The sequence below is a fragment of the Leucopleurus acutus genome (assembly GCF_964270905.1).
Source record: "Leucopleurus acutus genome assembly, chromosome: 2".
Classification (NCBI taxonomy): domain Eukaryota; kingdom Metazoa; phylum Chordata; class Mammalia; order Artiodactyla; family Delphinidae; genus Leucopleurus; species Leucopleurus acutus.
Genome location: NC_139143.1, coordinates 86310305 through 86322385, shown reverse-complemented (window position 1 = coordinate 86322385; position 12081 = coordinate 86310305). Strand labels below are relative to the sequence as shown.

General features: G+C 37.2%; 1 protein-coding gene across 2 annotated transcripts in view; it reads right to left on the bottom strand.

Annotated features, from left to right (window-relative positions):
• RNF115 (ring finger protein 115) overlaps positions 1 to 12081 on the bottom strand; it is a 60549-nt gene that overhangs the window by 15797 nt on the left and 32671 nt on the right. The gene's annotated exons all lie outside the window — the stretch shown is intronic.

Genomic DNA, 12081 nt, shown 5'->3' with positions numbered 1-12081 from the left:
ACTGTGGCTATTTCTGGGTAATGTTTTTTTAATCCATGCCAAAAAACAGAACAAACCTATTACTTTTAAATAGCAACAAAAAAAGTTAACAACCGAAAAGAAGTCATTTCTCAAAATCTGAGTTGTGATCAGTGGTCAGAAAATGTTAAGTCCCAGAACCTAGGGTTAACTTCAGGAAAACATATTCTTAAGGAAGGAAACCTTAAATGTTAAGAGTACCACACTGATGGGCTTCCCTGGTGGTGCAGTAGTTGAGAGTCTGCCTGGCGATGCAGGGGACACAGGTTCGTGCCCCGGTCCAGGAGGATCCCACATGCCGCGGAGCGGCTAGGCCCGTGAGCCACGGCCGCTGAGCCTGCGTGTCCGGAGCCTGTACTCCACAACGAGAGAGGCCACAACAGTGAGAGGCCCGCATACCGCCAAAAACAAACAAACAAAAAAAGAGTACCATACTGAAACAAAAGATAGGTTTTAATGTAATAAGTGCAAACTAAAGGGTGGTAATCTCTATGAAGCCAGGAAAATACGAATGTATTAGTGTTGATCTAATACAAAGCAAAGGAACAAATGAAAAACATAAATACTTTTCTATCCTAAAAAAAAAAATCATTAAGATGAAATATGAGGACTTCCCTGGTGGTGCAGTGGTTAAGAATCCACCTGCCAATGCAGGGGACACGAGTTCGAGCCCTGGTCCAGGAAGATCCCACATGCCGTGGAGTAACTAAGCCCATGTGCCACAACTACTGAGCTTGAGCTCTAGAGCCCATGAGCCACAACCATTGAGCCCACGTGCCACAACTATTGAAGCCCGCGCACCTAGAGCCCATGCTCTGCAACAAGACAAGCCACCACAATGAGAAGCCTGCGTACCACAACGAAGAGTAGCCCCTGCTCGCCACAACTAAAGAAAGCCTGCACACAGCAATGAAGACCCAATGCAATCAAAGATAAAATTAATTTTTTAAAAAAAGATGAAATATGAATAATTCCTTAGGCTTATCACAATCCAAATGAAATTTCTCCAAAAGACTATGCAATTTCCTTTGCTGACTCTATACACACCAAGCAACCATCTGATTGCTTTTGATTCCTTGATATCTAGGAAATTCAAAGACATTATTAAGCTAATAAGCAGCAATGAGTTTTCCAGTCACTGAAGTAGAATTCCCCGAGTTGTAAATTAATAAATTACTCTTCTGGCACAGGTCAGATAATTATTTAAGGTTAGATAAGATGACCTGATTACACCCAGATAAACTATCATTTGAAAGCTGCAGATTAGAGGACTTTAGGCACACTCAATAAATATTTGCAGAATGGATGAACAATTGAAGACTTACCCTTCTTTATATGAGCAAAAAAGGCTTCATTCATGTCAATGAAAAAGCCAAAGAAAATACATCTCATTTCAGGAGAGCTCCTTAAATTTGTGTGAGGAGCACATTAATAATAACAATTAATAATTAATAATAATAACTAATAACAATTAATAACAATAATAATTAACAATTAATAATAACAAAGGCTAATCTCTGACATCTGATTTCTTAAATGACAAAGTACTCTGTCTACAGTAAAATGGGTGGAATGATCAGAAGGCTGAGATGTAGCCCATGGAAACCACTAGCTGAGAACCCGACGAGCAGGATAAAAAGTTATACTACTTCTCAAATCAACAGGACAAACTGTTATCAGGAAGAAGCCAAGCCAGGATTTAATCAATAAAAAAGTCCTATAAAATACAAAATTGTAAAGTGTTTTCAAAACACTGGGTGACATTATAATGACAACTACTGCAAAGTAATAACAATCATGCAGAACAATCTGAGCAGACCTGCTAATCAGGCAGAGTAGTAATATGCCCCAAAGATGTGTTGTGTTCCATTTACACTTACGTGAAAGAAAAGAGAAAATAAACTGAATTTAAAACTTCCCAAGTTCTACTTACTGACACACTAGTATGTGTCTCTTGGAAGAAAAATTTCTGAGAAAGTTAGGAAAATGCTTAATTCTTTTTTTTTTAATTGGGAAGACTATAAGATACTGTTAAAATTTTTCAATTATTTTGAAACATTCATAATCCCACCAAATACAAATATCATCATTTTTGCCATATCCTGGCTCCAATATTTAACTGGCTTCATACCCTTAGGCAATTTACCTAACCTCTCTGTGCCTCAGTTTCTACTGTAGAACGGAGATATTCACAGTAACTTCTCCAGAGAGTTATAGTGAAGATTAAATAAATACCTGAAAAGCACTTAGACTAGTACCTGGCACAAACTCTTAGCTATTATAACTACTAATTCATATGTTCCATACATACCTCTTAGCAACATAATTACAATTAATCATTCATTCAACACAAGTATATACAATGTCCACTATAAAACAGACACTACCTAGAAGCTGGGAATACAAAAACAAATGAAATTCCACCCTAGACCATTAACCCTAGAAGTAACTGAAAAGGTTGTAACAGATCTGGTCCCCCAAAAGATTCTAGGTCCAGATGAAATTACAGGTAACTTTTACCAAACCTTTAAGGAATAGATAATTCCTTATTTAAACTATTCCCAAGCCTAAGAACAAAGCAAGATTTCCCAGTTCATTTTATCAAACTAATACAACCCTGATACCCAAACTTGATAAAGATAACACAAGAAAATTACCAGCTCCCTTATGAATCAATGCAAAAATCCTAAAAAAGATTAGGAAGAAATCAACTCCAATAGTGTATTAAAAGATTAACACTCCTTGACAAAGTAGTTTTTATTCGAAGCCTGTTGAATTCAAACTGTTGGTTCAATGTGATAAAGTCAATTAGTTAATATAATGCATTAATTGTTTAAAGAAGAAAAACTATAAGGGTCATTTTCATAGGACTGCAAAGGTCATTTGATAAAATCACTAGTCATCCTCAATTAAAAGCTCATAATAAATTAGGAATAAAATAAACCTTTCTTAATGTGATAGGAACCATATTAGGAACCAAAAGTGAATATGCTTAATAAAGAAACACTAATTCACTCTCATTTAAGTCAGGAAGAAGATAAAGATGGCTACACTTAGAGAACTTTGTTTTGATAATATAGTTAATGCAGCAGATAAGAAAAAATAATGAGGCATAAACATAGGGGAAAAATACAAGCAATATTTGTATCAATCAATTGATACACCTGCTAATCTAGAAACCTTAGAGAACAAAATGAAAAACTATTAGAGCTAATAAGAGAATTCCATTAAGTAGCACGGGGCTGGGTAACAATCTATCTAATAATCAGTTTAAAATTAAGTGAAACCATAAAACTTTACTGAATAACATAAAAAAAGAACCAAACAAATTGAGATATGAGCCATGGGCCTAGATGAGAAGTTTCAATATTATAAAAAGTACCAACTGTCCCCAAATTAATATGAACTTCCAATCAAAATCCCAATGGGATGGGAGAGAGGTCAGAGATTGACAAATTGCATTTAAAATTCATTTGAAAGAGTAAATGTAAGAGAAGCATCCAAAAATTTTTGCAAAGGAACAATAACGAAGTGGACTTTCACTACTAGCTATCAAATCATACTATAAAATTATAGAAAGTAAATCAGTAAGACATAGGCACAGGAGTACACAAATAAAGATCAGACCATAACAGAGAATCCAGATAGAGATGAATATGAAACTCTATATATAACAAAGGTAACATTTCGAATCAGGTGGATTATTCAATAAATGAGAGGGGACAGACCCTTAACTCAAAAAATACACAAGAATAATACACTCACCACCAGACGTGTGGGCACAAAACACAAGCCAAGCCAGAGATCCTCCCTGGGAGTTGATAGATGCACATATCCTCTGGGATGAATGCTCTAATGTTCTTATAAACTTGGAACTACCATCAGCTACCTTTCATTTTACACAGGAGAGCTATCTAATAATGATGCCAACAAAGAGAGAGACAGATGAAGATAACATACTGATTGACCACCTAGATCCATCGAAGAACATCTAATTTACATCCGTGGTTCTTAATATTGTCCCTACACAGCAACTTAGGAATCCAAGGAGATGGTTTTGCTAGTTACAGTAAATAGGGTAGTACCATTCGTATTTAGTAGCAAGGAAAGAGCAGTGCTAGTCACCCTGCAAAGAAATGGGAGGAAAGCCAGGACCAAAAAGGAACTGTCCTCCAGCATGCATAATTTTTAAACATCCTGCCTGGACTTTCACTTGGGGAACATCTGTCTATAATTAACTGAGCCTAAACTCAACTCCATTCTACACAAAGTATTTCCAACTTGGTTTTAATATATACTGAATTAATTAATTAATTTATTTATTTATGGCTGCATTGGGTCTTCGTTGCTGTGCGCGGGCTTTCTCTAGTTGCAGCGAGTGGTGAGCGGTGGCTACTCTTCGTTGCAAATCAAAACTACAATGAAGTATCACCTCACACCAGTCAGAATGGCCATCACCAAAAAATCTACAAACAATAAATGCTGGAGAGGATCTGGAGAAAAGGGAACCCTCTTGCACTGTTTGTGGGAATGTAAATTGATACAGCCACTATGGAGAACAGTATGGAGGTTCCTTAAAAAAATAAAAATAGAACTACCATATGACCCAGCAATCCCACTACTGGGCATATACCCTGAGAAAACCATAATTCAAAGAGTCATGTACCACAATGTTCATTGCAGCTCTATTTACAATAGCCAGGACATGGAAGCAACCTAAGTGTCTATCGACAGATGAATGGATAAAGAAGATGTGGCACATGTATACAATGGAATATTACTAAGCCATAAAAAAACCGAAATTGAGTCATTTGTAGTGAGGTGGATGGACCTAGAGTCTGTCATACAGAGTGAAGTGAGTCAGAAACAAATACAGTATGCTAACACATATATATGGAATCTAAAAAAAAAAAAAAAAAAGGTTCTGAAGAACCTAGGGGCAGGACAGGAATAAAGATGCAGACGTAGAGAATGGACTTGAGGACACGGGGAGTGGGAAGGGTAAGCTGGGACGAAGAGAGTGGCATGGACATATACACACTACCAAATGTAAAATAGATAGCTAGTGGGAAGCAGCCGCATAGCACAGGGAGATCAGCTGGGTGTTTTGTGACCACCTAGAGGGGTGGGGTAGGGAGGGTGGGAGGGAGACGCAAAAGGGAGGAGATATGGGGATATATGTATATGTATAGCTGATTCACTTTGTTATAAAGCAGAAACTAACACACTATTGTAAAGCAATTATACTCCAATAAAGATGTTAAAAAAAAAATATAGACACAGAGGTGATCCAGATACTGAAGTTACCAAAAAAGGGCTTTAAATTAACTATGACTAGTATGTTCAAATAAAGATGGAGAATATCACCACAAGAATCTGAATCCATACAGCAATCAAATTGAAATTCTAGAAATGAAAATCATCATATCTGAAATAAGGAATTCCTTTGATAGGTTTAACAGTTGATCAAAAACAGCAGAAGATAAGACTAATGATACTGAAGGTGGGTCAATAGAAAATACCCAAAATGAAGTACAGAGAAAAAAAGAATTAAAAATACAGAAAGATAGATTCTCATAGACATACAAAAATATATAAATAAGGAGGAGTGTTCAATGCACTATAGTTTATAATGATGAAAAAAGAAAATCTAAAAGCTCTCCAATCTTCATCATTAGGGAATTGTCTAAATTAATTACCATACATTCATAAGATGGAATTCTATTCATGTGTTTAAATGCGACAGATCTGGCAGGTCTATAAGTAACGACATGGAAAGTTCGACAAAATATCCTGCTATGTGAAGAAAATTAGATAATAAAGATATCTAATTAGATATTGTCCCTACCCCCGTGGAGCAGTGAGAAAAAACTACAACAGGTATAAATGGGTACGTAAATTGGATTTTTTATTTTCCATATAAACACAGCAAAATCCATTTTTACACATCTCTAATGGTTGGCTATTTTCTTCCTAAGTGTGTACTTAGAATGAAAATGTAATATCTGGCATTTTCTGATCCTACAGCAGGAAGTAGTCTCTACTTAAGTGGGAAAAAAAAACCAAACAAACAGCTAATGACTATACAGTCAATAATGTTTACACAGATAATACTGTGAAGTTTCTTTTCACAGCACATCTAAATAAGTGTAACAGAAGGACCCTATGGGGCCTTCCTGGGACAGACCCTACCATGTCCTCTGCCTGTCTCTTGTCTCTAGAAAAACTTTAGAATAAAATTAATCAGAGAAATGGGAAAATACAGAAGCAAAGGAAAGCAGTCAAACAAAACCAAACAATAGTCGTTAAACAAAGTCAAGGACCTTTAGTTCCTCTTCAAGGGCTACAGATAATATTCTGAGCCATAGCTTTTGAGCTGTTTTGCAGATACTGAAACCCATACCAGGTGGAAGAAGTTAACTACATGATGACCAGACTGTAGCCATGACATAAGCTGCTCCATCTTAACAATTCTGAGAACTGGCGTCAAGGAAATGGGAATAAACCAACCCTGGAACTGAAGATTAACTGTACTTAAAACAATCAAGATGATGCTGATCAGATCACCACATGACCAACTTCAAGACGACTGTTGGAGCTGACTGTGCTGTTCTGCACATAGGCCCCTCCCTCCACCTATACATCCCTGAAACTCCCCTTTCAAAGCTCTTGCCCCCTGATCAGAAGCAGGGGAGTTGACCTTTGAACACAAGTCTGCCTTCTCCCCCAGGTTGCCAGCCTCCTAAATAAAGCAACCTTTCCCTTCCTACCAACACTGGTCTCTCAAGTACTGGCTTTTGAAAGGCAAGCAGCTGAACCTGAGTTTGGTAACACAGGTAAAAAAAAAAAAGTAGGTCCATTTAAAGAAAACATTAAATAAAAATAATGATGATGACAGAGAGGAAAAAATTCATCAATACAGTACTTAAATGACTAAAATGCAGAAAACACTGATTTAGAGCCAAAATCACTGAGTTCATGACATCCACAAAAAAGGGGTCAGGGAGGGGTGCCCATGGTTAATATATTTTATAAGCAATAGGATTAAAATCTTCAGAAGATTGCTATAACATCGTTTAATATAAAATAATGAAATAACATGCCACTTATTCTATTAGCTGAAGTAGCTAATAAAATAGCTAATTAGCAGACACTGACAGGCTGACCCCAATCCATTCTCAACAGCCTTCTCCCTTGCCACCTCCTACTACAAAGGACAGAAAAGCTAAATCCATGCTCTCCTAGCTTTCTTTACAGCTGAGTGTGGGGAGCATGTGACAAAGTGCCCAGGGAATAGAATTTTCCAGGCAGGAAGTGAAGAGGTGGAAGTGGAGCAGTGAAAAAGATTTTCCTTTCCTTCAAAATATGGGACAAATAAACTGGTGCTATCCCTTTCCCCTTTCTTCCTGCCTGAAGTCCTAAGGCAGTAAGCATGAGGGAAAGACCATGAGAATCACAGAGATCCAACCCTAACACGGCTGACACACTGAACTTATTTGCTGTGACCTACCTACAGACTTGTTATGTGTAAGAAAAAAAAAAGCTTGTTTGAGCCATCATTAAATCAGGTTATTTGTTGCTTGCATGTTACTAAGGTAATATGATTATCAGTAAAGGACATGTGAGAAAAGGAAGCTCATGTCTTTCTCCCACTCTTACTATCAGTTAAAGAGACAATGTAGTAGCAGAACAGACCACAATTTCCCATGGTATAAAAAGGCAAAGCAACCAAGGAGAACTGATTCAAGCTAATATCTTCACATTGATATTTTATTAGTCTGGCAAGGAATTTTTGAGCAAAACGTTTTAAAATTTGACCCCTGTCTTCTTTAACTGTACATGGCCCAGCTCAACGGCTCTATGAGAAGAGTGTATACAGCCTACTGCCTAAAAAATCCTAGGCATTTGGTAAATGCTAGTCACCTACGTCTCTAGTAGATTGCAGACAGGACATATGGCTGCCTAACGGCATTCATATTGTTTTTAAGCATTCAAACGGTAGAACTGACAAATTAGGGTAAATCTCCCTGTTCTTATTTGACAACTAAAAAAAAAATCTTCTTGAAAGATTTTATTTCCATTAAAGGAAACGCAGCAGAAGCTCCATTTGTCCAACTGGCAAGAAATTATCAGCTAATAATCAGAGAAACACGGGATGATCACTTTACTTAGATGTCCCAACTCTCTTATTAATTTAAGGGCTGTGAACAAGGGCTGCTACCTAAAATGCTTAGATCCAATTTCTCTGGCCAAACTGAGATTATTTGATCATCAAAATGAATAATGATTAAAACAAAATGCATGAGTCTGGGCTAAAATAAGTAGACAGATAAGGTAGGGCAGGGAGAGAGAAAAACTTTTTTTTTTTAACAACAGATTGTCTAATAGCTGTAGAAAGAATCAAAGAAATAGAAAATCATTATTGTATAGCCATTATAGTAATAATTCAGGCAAGAATCATCAATGGAGTCTAATATCATTAGGTAAAAAGCTATTAGAGAACCAGATATTTACTCAATCTCCAAGTATCACCTCAGATTATATATTAATTACAAAAGAGAAAGGGCACCTTTATAAGAAAAATTTGGCAGGCACTGCCTTAACCAAATGGTCAAACTTAACATCACCCATGATGGGTCAAGCTGACATCATGTGCACCCTCTGTTGTGATACACCGAGAGGGATACATCATTTATTTTGTATTCTTGCTCAGATATTTAATCTGAATGAAGAAACAACCAGACAAATCCAAATTAATGGACATCCTGCAAAAACCCCAAAAAACAAAAAACTTGTCTTGACTCTTCAAACTAAGGAAGGTCACATGTGGGTTTTCCAGGTGGCAGCACGAACTAGACCCCCAGCCACGAGCAAGCATTAACCACCAGACATGTAAGCAAATAAGCCTGCAAATTCCAGTCAAGTCTTCAGCTTTAAGTCTTCTAGCTGTGGTCCCAGACATCATACAGCAAAGACAAACTATTTCCCCATACCCTATCCAAACTACTGACCCAAAGAAACGGTGAGAGAGAATACATGATTATTACTGTTTTAAGTCACCAAGTTTTAGAGTAACTTGTTATGCAATAATAGATAACTAACAGTGGCTCTACTAAGGCAGAATCTCAATTTTCCTCAATAATACCTACCTCATAGGGTTACTGGGAACATTAAATGGGCTAATGAATGTCAAGCCTGGCACAGTATGTATTCTTCATGAATGCTACCTAGTATTAAAATAACTTCAATTTGTGTAGTTAGAAGTATGAATAGAAGAATGCATAAGGTGCTTTGGGGAAGCACAAAAGAAGAGCGTTTGATACAGTCCTGGGGGTCATGGGAGGCTTCCTAAATTCAGTGAAGGACGGATTAATTGGGTTAAAAAAGCAGTAGAGGTACTTCTGCCAGAGAAAACAGATTAAGAAAACATATATAGAAGCATGAAACAGTATGGCATATGTAGAAAACTACAAGTTTCATATTGGTAGAATAAAAAAAAAGCAAGAAGTGACCAGAAACAAGGCTACAGAAGTCGGGAGAGTTCAAAACCTCTATAAAGAGGGCCTTGTATATGAAGTTATAGACCCCATGACAACGGATTTTAAGGCAGGAAGTGATACAGATCTGAACACTGAGGCACATAATCCTGCAAGGGTAATATGGGAGTAAATTTAAGAATGATAAAGCTTTGAAGGAGGCTAATGCAATAGTGCAGGCAAACAAGAAAAGATGTAGATATGAACTAGGGGGAAAATGGCTGGACAAAATGGGAGTTGAGAAATAGGAAAAAAAATCAGAAAGACTTAATGTTTGATTGGATGTGTATATGAGCTAGATGAGACAAAGAAAAGATTCTAGATTAATGCCTAGGTAGAGAGTGGTACTTCCAATCAAAATCAGAAATAAAGAAAAAGGATCAGGTCTGGAAGAAAAGAGTTTGGTTTCCATTTTTGTGAGTTTGTAGTACCTATGGAACATCCAAATAGAAATGTCTAACAAGAGGTTATACATTCAAATCTTAAATTACGGAGAAAAGTCAAAAAGAAATATAGATTTGGGAGTGTTTGTATACAGGTAATTATTAGAACTGTGAGAGAACCTAATAATGGCCAGAAAACGCTTACAGAGCAGTATTCTCAACCAGAGACAATTTTGCTCCCCCAGGGGAACATCTGGCAATATCTGGAGACATTTTCGGTTGTCATAACTTTGGGGGAGGGGGGGTTGGTTACTGCATGTAGTAGGTAGAGGCCAGGGATGCTGCTAAACATCCTACAACATACAGGAGAGCCCTACAGAACAAAATTATCCAGCCAAAATGTCAACAGTCCCAAAGTTAAGAAACCTTGTTGAAGGGTAAGAAGAAAACCAAAATGAAGGAAACACCTTAGGAAAACAAATATACAGAAACACTATCCACAAGAAGGAGAAGTCAGAAAATAGGTAAGTCAAGAAAATATACTATCATGGAAGTCACAGAAGTAGAGAATTTCTAGAGGGAAGAAAAAGACCAAAAATGTTGAATTCAGTGAATTGGACCCATGTGATAAAAATTTTAAAGTATCCACTGGGTATGTAACCAGAATAGAAGGTCACCAGGGATTTTAGTGAAAAAAGGGCCAGACTATAGGAGCAGAAGCATAATAAGAGATGAGAAAGTACATAAAATAAACATAGGCTCCCCTTAAGAAATCTTATTCAAAGGGGAAGGAAATAAGATTAGGCAGTAACTAAAGCAGTGGTTCTCAACGCTGGCTACAATCAGAATAACCAAAGGAGCTTTTAAAAATTACAAATGCTTGGACCTCACCCAGAATAATTAAATCAGAATCCCTGGGGGTATGGCCCAGGTATCTGTATTCTAAAAAATATCCTCAGTGACACTAATGTATAGCCAAAATTGAAAACCACAGAGCTAAAGGAGGAGGGGGGCAGGGAGCAGTAAAGGGGGAAAAGAGAACAGGGAGAAGAAAATGAATGAAACAAAATCCCAAAAGAAATAGGTACATGGGCTGATGGAGTTGCTTTGAAAAAAAGAAAGGATATCTCATCTCAGGAGACTGGAAGGAAAAATAAATACTGATGTCAAAGAAATTGGGCACAGGGATTTGGGGAGTTCATGCCTAAAGTCCTAATTTTTATAATGAAGAATACAAATAAGCTGCTGAGAATCATCTACTAGATAGGAAATTCAGAGACTGAAATGTAGTGATCGTTCAAAATATTTGCAGAGGGAAATGCAAATTAAAAGCACTGACAGTTTAATGGAGATTAAATGCCCTTTACCAGCTGCAGGGGCACCAGTGGGCACATTTATATGATTTTCCTCCAGCAGTACTTATCCATCGCCAAGTAAAGGAGCATGGAAAAGTGGACCATAGCACTGATTGGCAGTTTAGCGGGTGGGAGAAAAAGCACAGGATGTAAAAGTTTAGATGAACTGTAGTTGAGGAGTTCAACAACAGGGTCCAAGCCAGGTAGTAAAGGGAAAGTAATACAGATACAGTTTAACTGGCACAGGAAATGATGGATTTACCTCTGAGCACCATAAGTTATTAAAAGTCTAAGATATCATTGGCTTTTGTCCTAGACAATCCCATTAAATCAGACTTCCCATAGCCTATAATTGTCCTAAGAAAGACTGTCTGCAACTAACTTTGAAATTTACAAAATATAAGACGAACTAATGGACAAATCAATGGATAGATATGTGATAACGTAAGTATAGTAAAATATTAATAGTAAAATCTAGGTGTGTGGAGGGGAGGGGAGTGTAGACTCTAGAACAGCAGTGTCCAATAGGACTTTCTGAGATGATGGAAATGTTTATAACCTGTGCTGTGAAATATGGTGTCTACTCGATATCTGTGGCTACTGAGCACTTGAAAAGTGGTGAGTGTGACTGAGGAATTTTGAGTCTTTTGAACTTTTAATTAATTTAAATTGATATAACCGCATGTGGCTAGCAGCTGCTATCTCAGTGCAGCACAAGATGCATATATCCCTGGGTTCAAGTCCTAGATTCACCATTGATCCAAGTTACCTTACTTCTCTGAGTCTTAG